Raw genomic sequence first — 22,601 nt, forward strand, 5'->3', positions numbered from 1 at the left:
TCCGCAACTCCTATCCCCTCCCCTCAGCTCCTCTCGTCTCATCTCTCTCTCCCTTCCTCTCCTCTCCTCAAGCTCCTCCGCCCCAGCTTAAGACACCTTATGACTTCACATGTGGGAAGGCAGCGCTCAACATACTGCCTTACTGATTCTAACACAGGGATATGTACTAGGATATTATGACATTCAGTTCAACTACAAATTAGGGCCATCTCCAAGATACGGTGCTTAACATCAGTGCTTAGACATCACGCAGTTGCCCTCAGTGAATCTTTGTTTGTAAAAGGCTGGCAAGAGTGATATTGAGACACATGAATGATCAGGCCATTCAACTGATCGTTGATCATTTTCTGGGATTCATTGACACGACTATCCCTGCACATTCAGGGACCAACGCTAGGAGCCTGAGCTCTGTGACATTACCATGGGCCAATAGACAGACTGAGACGACTGAGAGAGCAGGCAACCAACCCCAGGTTCAAGCCCATCCAGCCCTGGCTTTGCTGCTCCGAGTGTAAATGTAGCGAGCAGGCTGAGGCATCTCGCTATTTCGAAGGTTTTCTTTTCCTGTTTCCCGAAGCAGCCCTTCTGAAAATAGCGATCACTAACGTCACATAATAAACGTCTCTTCTTCTTTTATTCTGTTTATGCCAGATGCAACATGAAACACAAAGCAAATATCTATTTTGTGCTTCTTCAAGCATCACAGCCCTTTCCTCACTTGTCACGAGTTTTGGGGGACTCGGGTTTCATCAGCCTGAGGTTAAAGAGTCCACAGTTGACCCTCAATACCCAACAGACAACAGGCCTATACTGCATTCACTAGTGCTGGGCACTAATATCGATAATTTGATATGATATTGATATCGTTTGAGGGATATCAGTTTATCCTTTCTGCATGCAGGAACATGACTGTTCCTGCATGCACAAAACCCTCTCAATTTAGCAAACTTAAAAGGTTAGTGTGACACTTTGGTAACTAAGCCTTTTTTTCTACTTACCCAGAGTCAGATGAACTCAAGGATACCATTTTCGATACTAGCATGCTAGTTGTTCCTGTAGACTTCCAGTCATTGTACTAACGCTAGTTAGCAATGGCTCCAGAAAATACCTTCAACTTCCTTCAAATTGCATGCAGAAACATACAAATGGTATCCATGAGTTCATCTGACTCTGGGGAAGTAGAAAAAATGAATCGCCTAAATGTCGCACTGTCCCTTTAATTGCCTGCTCATGGTGCGTTGATTGACAGCCATTGCATTCAGACTGGTTGGGTAGATCTTAGGCTCCCAGGACATTCACACCTGGTCTAATGGGCAACTAGTGAACAGTCACACAGTGGCAATGTTTTACTGAGGAGGGGAGTACGATATTGATAAAAGGAAAAATGTGACTGATCTCAATATGGACTTTCCATTCGGTGTCCATCACTAGTCCTTACGAACAGCATTCAGAATGGTTACACACCGTCTCCATGGCAAGGATTTTCCCCTGCAGTCTGTGAAATATCTGCCTCCAGAGAAAAAACTCCAAGGCTACTGCTTAAGTGAGGTTCAACTCGAGAGAGAAAAGACAGAATAAAGGTAACATTTCCACAAATTCCATCCGCATGTCACGTGCCCATGCATGCCGCACCATCCCACCATTGTATTGGTAGGAGACTCACAAAAGCCAGTGTTGGAAAGGGAGACGACATACTTGTGGTGTTTCCAGGTGGTAGTCGTGTATAAGCCCATAAAGATCTGAGGCATGGCTTTCTAGTCCAGCAAAGTCATCCCAGTCACAACTCCTCTCTGAGCTACGTCTCATTAAACTAGGTCTTTATACTAGTCACCACTCAGATAGGCAAACATACATAGAATATATATGCAGTCTCTCCTAAGACCAGCTCTTCAGACCAACTCTATAACAGTAAAAAAAGACAGTCAAATCTACACTGGGATTTACAATAATCCATGTTCACACCTCAACTACAATCCAAAACGTATTTATTTGGAGAGTGAAGCTAAAACTTTTCATTTGACTCCAGCATTTTGGATTTGAGATCATATTTTTTATATGAGGCGACAGTACATAACGTCACCTTTTATTTGAGGGTATTTTCATGCTGTTGATGCATCTCTTCCCATGTGCAGCGTAGTCACACTGAGTGCCATCCCCATAATGCATTATCCAAGCAGCCCTTCAGCCATTTGGTCTGTTGGCCTCTCCATTTTTTTCCTTCAGTTTTTCTTTATTTCTGTCATCCTCCTCCTCTGCCGTCTGTCTTTCTTATACATTGTCAGAATCCAAAGTTCCATTTCAGGGTGTCGACTAGCTACACAGTGAGGGTATGTTGCAGCAGGCTGCTTCAGCTCTGTGCTTCTGTATAATTAGCACAGCTTTTCTCTGCCATTTTAAGAGGATGTGCTCAAGCTGCCGTTTCATTAAAATACAGCCGCTATGCCTTTAAAACAATCACGTCTTTAATCTTTCAAGTCGCAACTGAATACAGCTTTTTTTTCTTTCGAAAATGAGGCCTTGACCAAATGTAATACATTAAAGGAAATGTTGAAGGTTGATCCGTAGTTGAAATACGTGAATTACTTTTGACAAATCTAACAATGAAACTGTGGATAGATCTTTCTGAACCTGCTGTTCATTGCACATCTGTTTAACATAGCGCAATTGGTCTGGAATTATTCCTGTTTTCAACGCCATTCCTGTAGTCCACGTGTCTCTGCAAAATCAGTCAGCTCCTAAAGGGATGGACACAGTACAAGCACCATATAGCCACATATAGATGCATATGTTTGTCTGCCACTGCATTCTCCCTCCATCCCTCTCCTCCCCAGTGAAAAGACAGGATGAGTGAGAGGGTGACTGACGTTATCCAAGCATTTGTCTATGCTAGAGCACAGACCACATAATATCCTTTAACAGGCCCTTGGTTCATTATCAGTCATTATTGCCTAGTGGATATATACTGTGTCTACCCATTGACCTTAATGTGCTCAAGATAGTGTCTCTCTCCCCTCCTCTCTCTCCCTCCTCTCTCTCTCTCTCTCTCCCCCTCCTCTCTCTCCCCTCCTCTCTCTCCCCCTCCTCTCCCTCCTCTCTCTCTGGGAAATGGAGACAGATATCCCAGCCTAGAGACAGAGAGGGCGAGAGAAATAAAGACAGAAAGAGAGAGCACAACCCAACCCGTTCCTGGTTACAAACAATACAAACAATCCCATCTTAATATCCTACGTCTCATAGCACTGTAGATGGGGTACACCGGCCTTGACATAGCTTATTCTGGATTTATTACAAATCTCCCTCTGTTCATCTAGGGTGTCTGTGAATATGCCATATTTGAGTGGAGGTTAGATGTCTGTCTGTGTCTTGTCTACACTGTATGATTCTATTGTTGTCCCTCAGGTACGCAGCTCTCTCCCTCATATTTCCTTTCCTCCCCTGGATTTGCATTAGTTCTGCAGTATTGGTATATTTTACTGTGTTCATTATGACCCCTAAGACACTGTCCTGCCCAATGTCTCAGGACTACAGAGCTGTACTATGCCTACGTAATATTTCCCTGTACTGTATGGGCCTAAGTGTCATCTCTGCATCTCTCCATCCCCTGACTACTGTAGTACTGTATTTAAGATTTAACACAAGCAGAGTCTGTCCAGATTACGTGCTGGATTACCATGGTATGTTATCAAAGTTTGTAAGTAGTACATGGTCAGCAGGCAGCAGTCCAACGTTGGAGCTGGCAGGGCTCAGCGGGCCACACACAGCAAAACAATAAGAACTTCATTGGGCACTGATGTAATTGTCTTTATGCATCAGTGTAGCACCTCTGCTGCTCACTGCTATTGTGATCTTCTTCATGACTGGCGGCCGAGGCAAGGCACTCGTGGGTAATTGGGTGTGTGGTTGATTTCTAAGTATTGGAAGTATAGAGCGTTGGCACCATGACTCAGTGTAACATTATCATGCCATCTTTATACTAACAGAACAGCATCCATTTTGTAGTCATTACTTCAATGTTATGATGTTTATTGTTCAATATCAAAAAAATGTGGTCGACTGCCAATCCTCAACGTCAACCATGGATATACACTCCCCTACGTGTTTATTTGGACAGTGAAGTTGAAACTTTTAATTTGGCTCTATATTCTAGCATTTTGGATTTGAGATCAAATGTTTGATATGAGGGGACAGTACAGAATGTCACCTTTCATGTGAGGGTATTTTCATACATATCTGTTCTACCGTTTAGAAATGAAAGCACTTTCTGTACTGTATTTAGTCCCCCCAATTGAAGGTGTCATAAGAATTTGAATAAATTCACTTATAGTGTATTACATTTAGTCAAAGTATTTGGTCCCATATTCCTAGCACGCACTGACTACATAAACTTGTGACTCTACAAACTTGTTGGATGCATTTGCAGTTTGTTTTGGTTGTGCTTCGGATTATGTTGTGCCCAATAGAAATGAATGATAAATATTGTTTACCATGATTACGGATGCTACCATGATTACAGATAATCCTGAATGATTCGTGAATAATGATGAGTGAGAAAGTTACAGATGCACAAAGATCACGCCCCCAAAACATGCTAACCTCTCACCATGACAATAACAGGGGAGGTTAAGCATTTTATATCATACCCCAAAGACATGCTAACCTCTCACCATGACAATAACAGAGGAGGTTAGCATTTTATATCATACCCCCAAGACATGCTAACCTCTCACCATTACAATAACAGGGGAGGTTAGCATTTTATATCATACCCCCAAAACATGCTAACCTCTCACCATTATAATAACAGGGGAGGTTAGCATTTTATATCATACCCCCAAGACATGCTAACCTCTCACCATTACAATAACAGAGGAGGTTAGCATTTTATATCATACCCCCAAGACATGCTAACCTCTCACCATTACAATAACATAGGAGGTTAGCATTTTATATCATACCCCCAAGACATGATAACCTCTCACCATTACAATAACAGGGGAGGTTAGCATTTTATATCATACCCCCAAGACATGCTAACCTCTCACCATTACAATAACAGGGGAGGTTAGCATTTTATATCATACCCCCAAGACATGCTAACCTCTCACCATTACAATAACAGGGGAGGTTAGCATTTTATATCATACCCCCAAGACACGCTAACCTCTCACCATGACAATAACAGGGGAGGTTAGCATTTTTGGGGGGTATTATATTTATGCCTCTGTAACTTTCTCACTCATCATTATTCACAATTTGTTCAGCATACACATTCATGTAGAAGTGTTCAGAAACATATTCACAATAAAAGTGACTGCAAAATGACAATACATTATTTACCATTAATTTCTATTGGGCACAACATCATGTGAAACACAACCAAAACAAACTGCAAATTCATCCAACAAGTTTGTAGAGTCACAATTTACTCAACTTTTGACTCAATTGAGTACATCATAAGTGAAGTTCTGTACTGTTGCCTCATATCAAACATTTGATCTCAAATCCAAAATGCTAGAATATAGAGCCAAATTAAAAGTTTCAACTTCACTGTCCAAATAAACACGTAGGGGAGTGTATATCCATGGTTGACGTTGAGGATTGGCAGTCGACCACATTTTTTTGATATTGAACAATAAACATCATAACATTGAAGTAATGACTACAAAATGGATGCTGTTCTGTTAGTATAAAGATGGCATGATAATGTTACACTGAGTCATGGTGCCAACGCTCTATACTTCCAATACTTAGAAATCAACCACACACCCAATTACCCACGAGTGCCTTGCCTCGGCCGCCAGTCATGAAGAAGATCACAATAGCAGTGAGCAGCAGAGGTGCTACACTGATGCATAAAGACAATTACATCAGTGCCCAATGAAGTTCTTATTGTTTTGCTGTGTGTGGCCCGCTGAGCCCTGCCAGCTCCAACGTTGGACTGCTGCCTGCTGACCATGTACTACTTACAAACTTTGATAACATACCATGGTAATCCAGCACGTAATCTGGACAGACTCTGCTTGTGTTAAATCTTAAATACAGTACTACAGTAGTCAGGGGATGGAGAGATGCAGAGATGACACTTAGGCCCATACAGTACAGGGAAATATTACGTAGGCATAGTACAGCTCTGTAGTCCTGAGACATTGGGCAGGACAGTGTCTTAGGGGTCATAATGAACACAGTAAAATACACCAATACTGCAGAACTAATGCAAATCCAGGGGAGGAAAGGAAATATGAGGGAGAGAGCTGCGTACCTGAGGGACAACAATAGAATCATACAGTGTAGACAAGACACAGACAGACATCCAACCTCCACTCAAATATGGCATATTCACAGACACCCTAGATGAACAGAGGGAGATATGTAATAAATCCAGAATAAGCTATGTCAAGGCCGGTGTACCCCATCTACAGTGCTATGAGACGTAGGATATTAAGATGGGATTGTTTGTATTGTTTGTAACCAGGAACGGGTTGGGTTGTGCTCTCTCTTTCTGTCTTTATCTCTCTCGCCCTCTCTGTCTCTAGGCTGGGATATCTGTCTCCATTTCCCAGAGAGAGAGGAGGTGAGAGAGAGGAGGGGAGAGAGAGGAGGGAGAGAGAGAGAGAGGAGGGAAGAGAGAGAGAGAGAGAGGAGGGAGAGAGAGGAGGGGAGAGAGACACTATCTTGAGCACATTAAGGTCAATGGGTAGACACAGTATATATCCACTAGGCAATAATGACTGATAATGAACCAAGGGCCTGTTAAAGGATATTATGTGGTCTGTGCTCTAGCATAGACAAATGCTTGGATAACGTCAGTCACCCTCTCACTCATCCTGTCTTTTCACTGGGGAGGAGAGGGATGGAGGGAGAATGCAGTGGCAGACAAACATATGCATCTATATGTGGCTATATGGTGCTTGTACTGTGTCCATCCCTTTAGGAGCTGACTGATTTTGCAGAGACACGTGGACTACAGGAATGGCGTTGAAAACAGGAATAATTCCAGACCAATTGCGCTATGTTAAACAGATGTGCAATGAACAGCAGGTTCAGAAAGATCTATCCACAGTTTCATTGTTAGATTTGTCAAAAGTAATTCACGTATTTCAACTACGGATCAACCTTCAACATTTCCTTTAATGTATTACATTTGGTCAAGGCCTCATTTTCGAAAGAAAAAAAAGCTGTATTCAGTTGCGACTTGAAAGATTAAAGACATGATTGTTTTAAAGGCATAGCGGCTGTATTTTAATGAAATGGCAGCTTGAGCACATCCTCTTAAAATGGCAGAGAAAAGCTGTGCTAATTATACAGAAGCACAGAGCTGAAGCAGCCTGCTGCAACATACCCTCACTGTGTAGCTAGTCGACACCCTGAAATGGAACTTTGGATTCTGACAATGTATAAGAAAGACAGACGGCAGAGGAGGAGGATGACAGAAATAAAGAAAAACTGAAGGAAAAAAATGGAGAGGCCAACAGACCAAATGGCTGAAGGGCTGCTTGGATAATGCATTATGGGGATGGCACTCAGTGTGACTACGCTACACATGGGAAGAGATGCATTGTCTGCGTCGCCAAATGTCCTCTTCACAAGACACAACTCTCTAGAAAATGGAAGACATCTAAATCTGTGCATTTCAGCTCTTCAGCTTTAGCATCTAGTATTCATTCAGCAGCTAAACGCCTCACAATACTGCATGAATAACAGCGTCCCGTTAATGCTCATGTAGTAGAGTGATGTTGTTCCCCTAGATTATGCACCAAGTTGCGCACAAGGACAGTTCAAGTAGGCCAGGTCAAGAGGGGATGTTAATAAGTTAATAACAATAATAATAATTCAATGTGCTTTCTTTATTTAATTACAGCAGCATAGTTAATGTTATTTTTCGGTGTACAAACATTTTTTGATATCTATATTGTAAATACACCTAATTGTAAAAGTTTGTATATTTTGGTTTGGTCCATCGCGGGTTATCCGTACTTACGTACCCTTTTATCGTTCTCTTTTGCCGGACCTTCAGCTAGCAAGGTATGTTGTCCTTGGCGCCGTAATTTGGCAATATAAAACTGTGGTAAAGTTACATAAAGTGCTGTTACGCAACTATAGGTTTTGTTACAATGTGAACAATTATAAAGATTTATGTTAACAACTTTCACCAAGCTCGCTAATTAGGGTACCTATTGTAACTTGGGAGTATTTGGGACCGTGTTTGAGTGAGTTGCTATGTGCTCACGCAGGTGCCCGAGAGCTGTGACTGCACCGAGGGCTAACATATTGTGTGTTGTCTCTTCGTGTGCAGGTATGTCTTTTATTTTGTTCCGAATATGTTGTATATCATTTTAATTGTATAGTGTGCTGTTGGGCGCTGAATGTATGTATGCAGTTCCCGCTCTTTTGCCGGACCTTCAACTAGCATGGTGCCCGAGAGCTGTGACTGCACCGAGGGCTAACATATTGTGTGTTGTCTCTTTGTGTGCAGGTCGAATAAAAATGATTCTACCAACAGAATTCCAGTTGTGGCAGTGTCCTAAATAAAAATACACAACGCAGAACGAACAAAGCTACAAACTGGTGCCGTGACCTGCCGACTGGTCAGCTCAAGCCGACCCCCGGGAGCTGTGCATGTGGCTGAGGCGCACGACCTGCGTATGCGCATTTGTTGATGGTTTGCTGTAAGCTGATATATACTGTGAACAGTGAATGTGAGTGTAGCATACTCATTAGATACAGGTATTCGTGCTTATTTGTATGTTTTTGATGAATTTGTTTATTGCAAAAAAAAATTGTATTTGAATGCAGTAAATTACATTGTATTTTAGTGCTCTGTTGAGCCATGGAAGACTCTCAAGTCCACAAATTTAGTTATGCTGGGGATTTTAGTGTGGGTAGAGGGAGGGGTGTCCTTGCATTTACACCACTTGTACAGTCAGCTCCTGGGAGTAGAGCGTTTGCTAGTCCTGAGTTTGCAAGCGCTGGGAGGGGTAGGCTGTTTGTTCCACCTGACCAGGGTATCCCACCTCTGTCTTTTGATGTACCGTCATCCACAGTCCTCAGTGATAATGGGACGCCTCCGAGTCAGCTTAGTGACATTATTAAGCAGATTGGTTCAGAGATAGGTGAATCGATCAGAGCGAGTTTACTGCAGTCTGGGGTTTCAAGTCTTGCTCCTGCCCGTCCCCCTCACCAACCCCAGCAGTTTCCCCTGCCTGAGCAGTGTGGGTCAACCTTTATTGATGCGTCCAAGCTGAATCTGGTTGTGAAGTCCGATGTTAGTCCTCCACCTTTCTTTAGGGGTGATGGCTCAGATAAGTACTCTGTCCTGGAGTGGGAGGAGTTAATGGGAGTCTACTTAGAGAAGAGGGGTTACACTGGGTCTGAGAATGTTGGGGAGGTGATGTCTAGGCTCATGGGGAGGGCACGGGATGTGACCAAAGTCTGGATGCGTAACAACCCTGTTGTCACAGATGTTAAGGCGGTGTTCAGTGTTCTCAAGCAACACTTTGGGGATACTGTCTGCTCAGGTATGCCATTAGCTGATTTCTATTCAATCAAACCATATGCTAATGAGGGTCCAATAGATTTCTGGATTAGGCTTAACAAAGCTGCAGAGGCAGCCAAACAGTACCTTGTGAGTGAGGGCAGGACCCTACCCAATGAGTGCTCAGAGTTGGCAGTCATGTTTGTACGCAACTGTCCTGATAAAGAGTTGGCCCAAGTGTTCAAGAGCAAAGCCCTTCGTGACTGGACAGCCAGTGAGGTACAGAATCAGTTGGATGAACTGTTAAGGGAACGTAAAGCATGTAGAACACAACTTTCACAGCAGGTGGCTGCCGTCTTTGACTCCCCCAGGAGGGAGTGGGTCCTGTGAACAGACCTAAGGTGTCATCCTTTTCTCAATGTGGCCGTGAACCAGACCAGGCACCATCTATATCTGAGGGTGAGACATTAGAGAAGGTTTTGACTTTGTTAGAGAAGGCTCTGGTCAGCAATACTCAGTCTGTGAACAGAGGGCCCCGTAAACAGTTCCACAAACGTCAGCGTGCGCCGTCTGTGGAAGCACTAATCACTGGACCAAAGCTCACTGTCAGATGCACCAGCTGTGCTTCAAGTGCTTCTCTCCGGGCCACATGAGCTTTGACTGTAGTGAGGCTGGGCAGCGACAGAGCCCTGGATGTGGACAGACTGGCAGGTCTCAGGAAAACTAGAATGCCTCCATTCTGAGGAGGGCAATGTGGGGCAGTCTTGTTTTTCCTCCACTGATGATGATATCGAATCTGTTTATTCTTACTTTTGTGAGTCAGTACCCAAGAACAACACAGTCATTTTTCAGAACACAATGAGAATTACTCAGAATGACAGTTTGTTTTACACCTCTGTGCTAGTACAGGATAAAGTTGAGCTGAAGGGGATGTTAGATAGTGGGTCCATGGCTACTACTCTGCGCGCAGATATTGTACCTCGGTTGAGGGAGGCAGGAGTGGTAGAGGGGAACTTTCTAGCTCCTTCAGATATCATCCTGGTGGGTTGTGGTGGGAAGCAAACTAGCCCAGTGGGCATGTGTGATTTAAAAATTCAGCTTTATGGCTTCAGCTATGTAGTCCCAGTGCTTATTGTAGATGGGCAGGTTGATGAACTCATTGTGGGCACTAATGTGTTGAAGTCTTTGATTAGACAGTTCAAATCGAATGACAGCTACTGGCGGGTGGTGGGTACACCAGGTTCCTCTAGCCAGTGCGATGACAGCCACTTCCTGCGTCTCCTGTCAAATCTGGAGAGATGGAGAGGAGACTCCATCCCAGATAAAGTAGGCACCATTAAGTTGAAGAGAGCAGTAACGCTCCAACCCATGAGTGAGCATCTGGTGTGGGGCCGCCTACCCCCAAAGACAAAACTCTCTGTGGGCAGTACTGTTGTTGTCGAGCCCAGCACGTCTCGGTGTGTGAATCGACACATACTAGTGGGGAGAGTAGATACGCCTCTGTGGGGGGATGGATGGCTACCTGTGAAGATAGTGAATCCAACAACATCACCAGTTACCCTGAGACGAAATGCTAAAGTGGCGGATGTGTATCCTTGCATTGCATTAGAGGATTTTGATGATGTCAAGCAGCAAGCAGCTTACCAGAACGTGGCTAAAGTTCAATGTGACAGCTCACACGGCAGTCTGACAGCTAAGAGTTCAGTTGGTGGCAGTGTAGTTCATGGCAACAGTACACTGAGCAATCTTGGACTTCAAGGCCTGTCTGTTGAGGAGTGTCCAGTTTCACAGTTCTGGAAGGATAAACTTGTCAATTTAATTGGGAAGTATGACACAGTGTTCTCTAGACATAGCCTAGATTGTGGTGAGGCAAAGGGGTTCTGCCATCGCATACGGCTGACTGATGACCGCCCATTTCGATTACCTTATTGTAGGCTTTCTCCAGCTCATTACCAAAAACTCAGGGAAACACTGGATGATATGGAGGAAAAGGAAATCGTCAGAAAATCCAGCAGTGAGTATGCCTCACCTTTGGTGCTGGTATGGAAAAAGAATGGGGACTTGCACCTATGTACTGACTTTAGGTGGTTAAATGCACGCACTGTAAAGGACGCTCATCCCCTGCCTCATCAGGCTGATGTACTGGCCGCGCTGGGAGGTAATGCCTTCTTCAGCACAATGGACTTGACGTCAGGGTATTATAACGTGCCACTGCATGAAGAGGATAAGAAATGCACTGCCTTTTCCTCTCCTTTAGGTCTGCACGAGTACAATCGGTTGCCTCAGGGCCTATGCAACAGCCCGGCTACGTTTATGAGAATGATGCTGACCATCTTTGGTGACCAAAACTTTCTAAGTCTCCTTTGTTATTTGGATGATCTGATGGTTTTTGCTAAGACTGAGGAAGAGAGTCTGCAGAGACTTGAGATGGTTTTTCAGCGGTTGCAGGAGCACAATCTTAAACTGTCTCCGTCTAAGTGCAAGTTTTTGAGGAGGTCTGTTAAGTTTTTGGGTCACATCATTTCTCAGGAGGGTGTAGCCACTGACCCTGCTAAAGTTCAAACTATTTTGAACGTGACTGAGAGCGAGATGATGGAAGCTGATGGTGTCACTCCGTCTCCTAGCAAAATCCGTTCTTTTCTTGGTATGGTAGTATACTATCAACACTACATTGAGAATTGTTCCATGGTTGCTAGGCCGTTGTTTCAGCTAACTACAGGTCAGAAGAAGCCTAGGAGAGGCAAGGGTAGGAGGAGGCCTGGTCCCTCTCGCAGGCTCACTGCTGCAGACTGGACTGCCGAATGTCAACTCGCTTTTGAAGCTTTGAAATCAGCACTAGTTGACCAGGCACTGCTGGCTCATCCAGATTTTTCTCAGCCATTTTTACTTTCTGTGGATGCATCTACTAGTGGTTTGGGAGCTGTACTATCCCAAGTGCAAGATGGGACGGCAATAGCCAGGCCAATAGCTTTTGCTAGTAAATCTCTTAATCATGCACAATCCAAGTATCCTGCTCACCGGATGGAATTTCTAGCCATGAAATGGGCCATTCATGATAAATTCAGCCATTGGCTGCGAGGGCATAAGTTTACTGTGTGGACCGACAACAATCCACTCAAATATATTCTTACAAAGCCGAGACTTGATGCATGCGAGCAGAGATGGGTCGCAAAGCTGGCACCCTTTGACTTTGATATCCAGTACATACCAGGTCCCAAGAATGTCGTTGCTGATGCCTTGAGCAGAGAGCCATTTGTCCGCTCCACAGTTTTGCACCGACTGACAAGAATCCCATATGATGTCCTGCTGGAGGAAGCCAGAGGTCTTCGAGTGGGTGATGTTCAAGACATGTTCCGCCTCTCCTGTGAACAGCCCGAGGCTGGCTGTGGAACGTCTATGGCTCCTGGGAGTGAGTTAAGTAGAGCTGGAGACGATGTCAGTGGGTTGGTTTCCTGTGAAGAGGTGTCTGCTGTCCTCCATGCTCACCGCCGATGGGATGATGGTGCCACGGTGAGGGCCATTTCACATGCGCAGCACCTTGAGAAGTTGATGTCCATGGGTCAGAGCCGTTTACCTGTCTTTACACACAAGGAGCTGTATGATAACCAGTCACTGGATCCTGTCATCAGCAGAGTCATGTTCTTTGTAGATAGAGGCCGGCGCCCATCTAGGAGAGAGCGAGTCCTTGAAGCGAATGAAACAGTTTATACTCTAAGACAGTGGGGAAAACTCACCACGCGGTTAGGGATTCTGTATCGTGTCTCAAAACACCCAGTGAGTAAGAAGAAAATATTCCAGTATGTTGTACCTGTGTCTTTGAGAGGCCTTGTGTTGAAGGGAGTTCATGATGATGCTGGTCATCAGGGTCAGCAGTGCACATTGTGGCTTACGAGACAGCGGTTTTACTGGGACTCTATGGAAAAGGATGTCAAGGAATACGTGGCCCACTGTAAGAGATGCGTGTTGAGTAAAGCACCTGAGCCTGAAGCAAGAGCTCCACTTGTCTCCATTGTGACAACGGCACCTTTGGAACTTGTGTGTATTGATTTCTGGACTGCAGAAGATTCAAACAACAAGTCTATTGATGTGTTAGTAGTGACTGATCACTTTACTAAGCTGGCATGTGCGTATCCGTGTCCAAACCAGTCTGCTAAGACTGTGGCTCGTGTTCTCTGGAATAATTTCTTCTGCGTTTATGGGTTTGCTGATTGTATCCATTCTGACAGGGGTGCTAACTTTGAAAGTTCACTTATTGCAGAATTACTTCAGTTATCTGGTGTTGGAAAGTCCCACACCACACCTTATCATCCCATGGGGAACGGTCAAGCAGAACGTCTAAATCGCACGCTGGGTGGGATGATTAGAGCTCTGCCAGCTAAGTCCAAGGCTAAATGGCCTCAGATGTTGAACACATTGACATTCTCCTATAACTGCACTGTTCACGAGACTACTGGGTTTCCGCCCTTCTTCTTGATGTTTGGACGCACCCCTAGGCTGCCAGTAGATGTTATGTTTGAAAGTGTGCTGTTGGATGGGGACACGGTCGATGTGGATAAGTATGTCCAGTCTTTGGGTGAGGATCTGAGAGAAGCCATGACATTGGCTCAGCAGCATGCAAGTAAGCAACAAAAGAGACAAGCCGAGGTCTACAACAGACGGTCGAAGGGTCATTCGGTAGAGAAGGGAGACAGAGTTCTACTTGCTAACAAGGGAGAGAGGGGCAAGAAGAAACTGGCTGATCGCTGGGACAGTGCGGTGTACATAGTTGTTGCGAAGAACTGCTCACTGAACACATATCGTATACAGCACCCTACCACTGGACGCATCAAGACGGTGCATAGGAACCTGATTATGCCAGTCAACTTTCTGCCTTTGCCTTCTTGGGAGGAACCTGAGAGTCACGGATATCTATCGAGTGGTGACGTGTTCTCTGAGATGTCTGCAGCATCCAGCAAAATGGATGGGAGTGACGCAAGGACTGTCCACTGGGTAGCAAGCCTTCCTGAGTCTTCTGGGAGGATATTCCAAGAGGATGGTGTAGTCCCAGTTGATGGAAGTGAAGTGGAACGGCCATATGACGTCCCCTTGAGTGAGGTGTGCTCAGTAGAAGTGGACCAGAGAGAGATCCCCAAAGCCTACAAGAGTTCTGATGGCGAAACTCCATTCAGTGGGGATGGTGCTGTAACAGATGTTGTTAACTTGGTTGAAGATGCTTTGTCAGTGTGGTCTGTGGCAATTTACCAGGATTCTGATCAGTCGTCTGACACTACTAGTGTTGAGTCTGTAACTGAAAGTGTGCTGGCTCCGGATAGGCCGAGTTGTAGTATTCCCCAACCTGAGGTTAGACCTCTGAGCACGGTTAGTGCTGTCCATGACATTCCTGCTAGGTTTTTGGGTGAGGGTGTTCGGACTAGACTAGGTAGATTTATTAAGCCAGTGAATAGGTTAATCCAAACTATGTCTACACAGGAAATGAAACCGTTCTTGGTTTCTCAGTGACGGTAGGATATTGCCTACCTTTTCATTTTTTGGGGTGTATATGGTAATCTAACTGGGTCTTAGAGTGATTTGTGGGTTGGTCTAATATTTTTGACAATTCATGTAACTTTGTGTGTAGTTCATCAGCATAAAATGTATTTGGCATTTTTTGTATACGGTTGAATAAGGGATTAGCTACCTCTTATTTTTCCTAATCCTTCGCGGGATAGCTTTCCAGCTGATCGACCATTTGTGGGTCTAGACTTAAGGGACTACACTGGGTTACTCCGTCGCTCTGTGGGTGTGAATTTTTTTTTCTTTCTTTGCTTTGTTACCTTCGAGGTAATGTGTTTTGTTTTGTGCCTATAATCTAGTGTAAAACATTGGGGGTTAATGTAGTAGATGTTGTTCCCCTAGATTATGCACCAAGTTGCGCACAAGGACAGTTCAAGTAGGCCAGGTCAAGAGGGGATGTTAATAAGTTAATAACAATAATAATAATTCAATGTGTTTTCTTTATTTAATTACAGCAGCATAGTTAATGTTATTTTTCGGTGTACAATTTTTTTTTTATATCTATATTGTAAATACACCTAATTGTAAAAGTTTGTATATTTTGGTTTGGTCCATCGCGGGTTATCCGTACTTACGTACCCTTTTATCGTTCTCTTTTGCCGGACCTTCAGCTAGCAAGGTGCCCGAGAGCTGTGACTGCACCGAGGGCTAACATATTGTGTGTTGTCTCTTCGTGTGCAGGTCGAATAAAAATGATTCTAACCAACAGAATTCCAGTTGTGGCAGTGTCCTAAATAAAAATACACAACGCAGAACGAACCACGCTACACTCAGATGAACCAAGCGACACCGTACTGCTACAACATTCTAGACGTGCAGGCCCTGGTCCACGCCGCTACAACACAGTACATGCATCCACTGGAGCCAGAGCTGCGTTTCTAAAATTGCGAGCCACGGAACAATAGTGCGAGGGCTGTTGAAAGCACCCACGGACACCCACAAAAAAAGAATTGGAGTCAGAAGGCTTGGGGATAGGCCCACTCTTCAGCGTTATCGATTGTGATGCATGCAGATTCCGTGGCAGCGTGGGGGTGTTCTAGTACGCTCTGGCCAGGATGTTAGTGCTGCGATCTGAAGCATACCCAGCCAAGAGCAATAGGATAAGACTGTAGAAGCACCCTACATAAACCCTAAAGCACTGTTTTCTGTACATATCCTTCAGTATTCATCATAGATTACAGCAGTAGGGGGTGTGACCATGTCCCCCATCATCACCCAATGAAAGGCCTATTCCTCCTCTTTTGTCTTCCTGTCAGAACAAGGGAACGATGGTTCCATTGCTGAATCAGGAAGTACAGTCCCGTTTTCTAGGCCAGTCGCTACTGTGATCAGCAAAAACAGCGAAATAAAACAAAGCAGGCAAGCAAACAAACAGCCCTTCCCCTCGCTCCTATCGTCCCTGGCTGATTGGCTGGCTGGCTGGGAGAGGCAGAGGGTTGGGCCCAGGCAGGGGCTCTGACAAACAGCATAGAAAGCAGACACAGCTGTGTACAAATACTGTACAAACAGCCCAATAAACATGTCACTCAAATTCTGCAGTATATGTTTTTATAAAGGACTCCACAAGATCGCTATGTTTTCATGATGGTTTGGTTGCATCTGAGAAGCATATTTGTACTATATGCTGAGTACAATATGTATATTTACAGTACGCCTAACGTTGAAACAAAGCAGGTCCACCTCTCTGTGAATGATGTGAAAAAGCAGCAGGTTTTACAGGAGGTATGGGAGGTGAGGTTAGACCGCTCCAGTCCAGGGTCATTGTTAGACCAACACACCTAGCCGCCGTTCAGAGACTAAGCTGCAAAAAAACATAGAAAAAGTTTGACTTTTGTAAAAGTGCACATTAATATTGCAGCACACCTTCTGCCCTCTGTTTCATAGTGCATTTGCAGTGATTCACCGTGCTGCTCTCCTTTATGTGTCTTGTTGGTACATTTGGTTTTAGGCAAAGGTGTGTTACATGGAGGGGTGTGTGTGTGTGTGTGTGGTGTGTGTGTGTGTGTGGGAGAGATCGAAAGAGACAGAGGGGAGACATATTGATGGATAAATACAGTATTGGACAGGCAGTATCCACAGGCAATAAGTCATTGTAAAATGACAATTGATACTGCAAGTGAGCATCAGTGTGCAGCCAGCCGCTGACAGGCAAGTCAGACAACATAGCAATTACTTACAGGGGAGAAAGTCTCGTGGCTGTTAACCAGACTAGCAGATTGTCAGAGCTAATACGATTATGGCGTAACTGTGTTACACTGGACCACATCAGCTAGCTGGACGACTCCTCTCCTCTCCCATCCCCTCCTCTCGCCTCCTCTCCTCTCCCCCGTCTCACAGGGCAGGGCACTGCTGACCATCTTGGCATAGAGGTTATACAATACCAATTTGTTTACCCAAATCCAGCTTTATTTGCACAAAGACAAACCGACTGACCTACTGTTCTATGTTGTATCACATCAAAATGTTCAAGGCTGAGATCCCATGAGTCTCACCTATAACGTAGCACTATGTAGCAAATGCATTTCGTAGAAGCTACGATTAACACAAAAGTGTGTAGGCCTACAGTACATGTATTCCAATAACTATCAAACCAAGCACAGAACATCCCACACTGTCTGATATCAAGCGGACTTTGAACATCCAGTTCTGTAACCTCTGAGCTTCCACCCAGCACTCAGCCCCAGTGATTAGTCAGAAACAGGCACACTGAGCTCTGCTTTGAAACAAGCGCGTAGACCTCCATCCATCCCTGTTTCTTCCCTGTTCATACCCCCCTTTTGTACAGACACCCACTACATTTCAAATGACATCATTCTCCCGATGCCAAGCTGTCTGGCCTTTTAGAGTCACCAGAGATAACGGTCAGGGAGGATGGAGGATGTGTGTGTGGGGGGGGTATAGGCCCCTCTGGGATCTACCCCAACCCCATCTCTGTCTGGGGCGGCCTGTGATCAACACTCTCTGTCTGCCACCCCTGTCTCTGTCAAAAGGAGAGGCAGCACCTCACCAATCCACTCCACTCACTGACAGACAGGCTTTACCACCAGGAACCTAGCTGATCCTGATTCTTACGGCTCCCAGTAACCTTCCAGATGTACTGTTAGAAAGCTATGCATTATTACTGACTTTACATGTCCCAGGGGTGACATCTCAGGCCAGACAAATAGCGAAAACCAACTAACCAACCCCGTCTTCTCCTCTGCTCTCCTATCATCTCCCTTCCATCCTATCCCATCTTCTTTCTCTCCTCTCCTCTCCTCTCCTTTCCTTTCCTTTCCTTTCCTTTCCTTTCCTTTCCTTTCCTTTCCTTTCCTTTCCTTTCCTTTCCTTTCCTATCCTATCCTCTCCTCTCCTCTCCTCTCCTCTCCTCTCCTCTCCTCTCCTCTCCTCTCCTCTCCTCTCCTCTCCTCTCCTCTCCTCTCCTCTCCTCTCCTCTCCTCTCCTCTCCTCTCCTCTCCTCTCCTCTCCTCTCCTCTCCTCTCCTCTCCTCTCCTCTCCTCTCCTCTCCTCCATGGAGACCAGCCCAGAGAGCAGCCCACTGCCGAGGCCCCAGTGACAACATGGTACTCTGGATATCTGCTGACATATGTCATATAGATGGGACATATCTTCCTCGTCTGAGAGAGGAATAATAGCCGGCGTGTAACGTTACACGCTATATATGAAAATGACCCCTCCTCCTTGATAAAGACACTTAAAAGACAACCATGAAGGAATCATCTGTAACAATGGCCAGGTTGTACAGCATACATGTAACGAAAAGCCATACATCTGGTCCTTATTGCGTGTTCCTGTAATAAGGATGCTACGACGCTCCGGTCCCAGTCTAGTGTAGCCGTAGCCTGTCGAGTCAACATCACCTCCTCCTTGCTCCCCATTTTCAGATCAGCTCAGAGATAAATCCCTCTTGAGCTGATGAGAATATTGCTGCGTTCAGATGGAGGCTGTCTAAGTCACGGTAGGGGTCTGAGCTTAGGACATTTTTTTCTCCTGTAATAACCCCTGGGCTGGGCCTCCTGTTATAGGCCTGGCAAATGACATCAAAAATGGACCAAATCTTCACATGGATGTACAAACACAACAACAACACACAAAATCAAATTGCTTTATCTACACATACTGCATTAAATGTGGTATCATACAAACACACCGATATGTGGATTTAATAAGTATCAAAGAAAGACTTGATCAAAAGCACAAACGTTGGACCATCTGTTAATTACTGTTCCTTTCCTATTCAACTAGATGCAGTTGGTGGTTGGATCATCGAAAATGGAGATACTGAAGAGCGATCCAAACACTTCAGTGAGGGACAATAACAGCCAAGACCACCCAGCGATAGATAGAACTATAGAGGCAAAGGGACATTTCTGATCCAACCCTAAAGGCTCTCGACAGGAGACCACCTATGGGAGTGTTCATGAGGTAAGCCCACCCAATACCCCTGCATTACAATGATCCTGTACGTCCACAGAGCACCAATCATCCGGTAAACAATAGACCCACAACGGTGCATGAGGGATTTGGAGAGCAGTTTGGAAAATATTTAATATCTCGCTCGTAATAAATAAAGTAAAATCCAATTAACATTTAAAGCTAATCATAGGCACAGAGCTGGAGAGCACACACAGACAGATTGGAGCCTGGGGGGGGGACGGAGCGTTCTGAGTGAAGCCCCCCCCCATTAGGCAAGAGTCTCATCTCTCAGATGGAAATTCAACTGCTCTTGTTTAAAGGAAATGCTCCTTTTAATCCCAACTGGCTTCATGAACATCCATCCATAATTAACCTAACCAACCCCCTGACAATAGACCGTTATCTTGCTTTAAAGGAGATATGGTGGGGAGGGAGGTGAACACAGACATGCGGTTAATTGGAAGGTAATATACTGTACTTTGGTTAGTTTGGAACAAGGTCTTGGCCATTTTCGGGGAACACTTGTGTCTATCGAAATCCTTTGGAACAAATATATGATATGAAAATAGGTTACCCGACTGTAATCATTTATTACTTTTGAGAGATTATGTCAGATGACTACTAATGACTATTTCAGTCTCCTAAAAATCTTCAAAAAAATGCATGTATCAGAAAGATCAGTGTGGTTGAGTGGCTGTGTATAATATGAGCATTACACATGTCCATGACCTGGTCTCTGGCCTCTTGTGAGTTCTGCAAAGGTGGTGGTAGAGGGGGAATATTCCCGCCCATGGATGTCCAGTGGGGACCGAAGAGAACAGAGGCTACAGGGTCCATCCAAGGCTATGCTCTGTGGTGTGGGCGGCCACAACAAGCAGGGGGGGACGGTGCTACTGTATGTTGATGCTGTACTAGAGAGAAAGAGGGGGTAAAACCTGACCCTGGAGAGGGCCTGTTAGGAGGCTGAGGCCTCTCTCTCTCTCTCTCTCTCTCTCTCTCTCTCTCTCTCTCTCTCTCTCGCTCTCACATAACCCCTCCCCCTTTCCATGCCGGCCGCCTTTATTGGCTTATTTCTCTCTTTTTTTCGACATTCGTTTTTTTCACCTCTACTATCACCACTTATTCTGTTTCTGTGTTTCCGGTTCTGTTGTGCCGGTTACATGGCAGATTATCACTATTTGTATGTTGTATTTGACACACGTTGAAAGGTTTCTATGCACACCCAGACTACCTTCTAACAAAGCTGTGTGATAATGTGTAACTGCCTGAGCTACAGTACGTGCAGTACGAACCATCCCAAAGATCCTCTGATAGGATGACAGAAGAGGAGCAGGACCAATCATTTTTACCTCCCCTGATTTCATCTATCAAAGGCTGTGGCTATAATGCGATGATGCACGCTGTAAAATAACCCACCCTCCTTTGCATGAATTAACAAGCCGCTACATAAATGAACGAGCGACCGGAAAACATCTCACATGAGATATTGGTTCCAATTCATTTGAAATCGGGACATTCAATATACGCTGGGAACGAGCAGTTGGCAGGAGGACATTTGTACTGATGATGGTAAATAAATAGTAGCCACGAAAAATGCTTACGCAATCAAAACTGCTGTGAGGTTTTAAACGTGTGAGAAGTGAAATCTGTCTGATTGGTCTCTGGGTGCAGCTGAAGGTGGATGAGGACTGGTTAGAATACTGTAGATGATCATCACGGTACTATTATGTCAAGGGTGCAGCAAATCCTGGACTACTTCACTGTTTCTGTTACAGTTCCAACCTCTCCCTCCATGGTTGTAGAGCAGGGATGGGCAACTTTCTGTTACGGGTCAGCAGTTTCTCTCTTCTTATGTCAGTCACTGATAGTTACTTAATTAGCCCATGTCAGCTAGATTTTTATAGATTGGTAAATTAGTCTAGCGGACAGCTATCTAAACTTGTAGTAATGTCGAATTAGAGCCCGGGGGGCCCCCATTGATTTTGTTACTCAGTCTCATTCAGATATCATAGTAAAAACTGCAAACATGTCTCTCCACCCTATGGCAAATGTGTAGAATTGCAAGAAATTAGCTGTAAAACGGCTCATTTTTCTCCCCACCCCCATGGCAAAATGAGTAGAATTGCAGGAACTAAAAAATGTGCATGAAAGTAGTTATAAAATTGCTAAATATTCTCTCTGCTCCATGACAAAATGTGTAACATTTTTAGCAAACTAGCTTAAAAAAAATACGAATTGCGGCCCCTCATCATCGGATTCAGATTTTTTTTGTGACCCCCATCCCTGCTGTAGAGGAAGGCTAGCTAGTAATATCAGTCAGGTTGCTGTTCATCTGTGCTCTGTGTTCAGTAGAATTTCTCCAACATTGCCAGTGAGATTTCAGCCTCCATTTTACCCCCATGATGTTTCTCACTCTCTCACTCTCCTGCCATTCTATGCTCTTTGCTCAAATACACAAACAAACACACACTGACTTCCTGGCTTTAGTCAAAAGCGATATGTCTAGACTGAGACGATAGAGGCCCCAGGAAAATGAAGGAAATGTTAAATGGAGAATATGAAACGTGCCGGTTTAGATGGTCCTAGATACGTATCATATTCACCCAGTAGGATGGATGCTTCTTCCCTTTCGTCAGTCAGCTTTTATCCAACCCTCCATCTCAGGACAAATGAACATTTTAAAGGGAATAACAAGCCGCATACAGAAATAAGACATCTTAATGGAGCTCTTCCTTCTCTCCTCTCTCCCCCCTCCCTCTCCCCTCGCTCCTCTCCATCTCCTCTCCCTTTTTCTACCGTAATTCTGTCTGATGAGAGACAACCCTTTTATTAGTTCATCTGTGAGAAACATGCATCACATATGGGGTGTTCGGGTCAGGCAAAATGTTTTTCTTTGGAAAGCGCCGATGCAGGAGAAAAAATGTCTGTCTACATTTCAGTGTAATGAGCCGGCTTTAGCATCATTTAGCTTTCAACGCATATCTCTCTATCGCCTCTACACCGTGGCTGTAGGATGAAAACCAATGCAGGGCTGTTTTACTCTGTAATGTTAACGTAGGCCTTAGATGAAATAAAAGAAATAAGCAAATTCAATCCCATCTGACCTTTATGTAAGGCATTACATTCTTATGATGAAGTGAATGGAGAATAGTCGGCCTGT

At 44.6% G+C, this 22,601-nt stretch overlaps 1 protein-coding gene across 5 annotated transcripts in view; it reads right to left on the bottom strand.

Moving 5' to 3' along the window:
• Positions 1–22,601, bottom strand: part of LOC106611741 (disks large homolog 3) — a 137,983-nt gene that overhangs the window by 69,640 nt on the left and 45,742 nt on the right. The window lies entirely within an intron of this gene.

Source organism: Salmo salar, chromosome 09, assembly GCF_965601325.2.
Source record: "Salmo salar chromosome 09, fSalSal1, whole genome shotgun sequence".
Classification (NCBI taxonomy): Eukaryota; Metazoa; Chordata; class Actinopteri; order Salmoniformes; family Salmonidae; genus Salmo; species Salmo salar.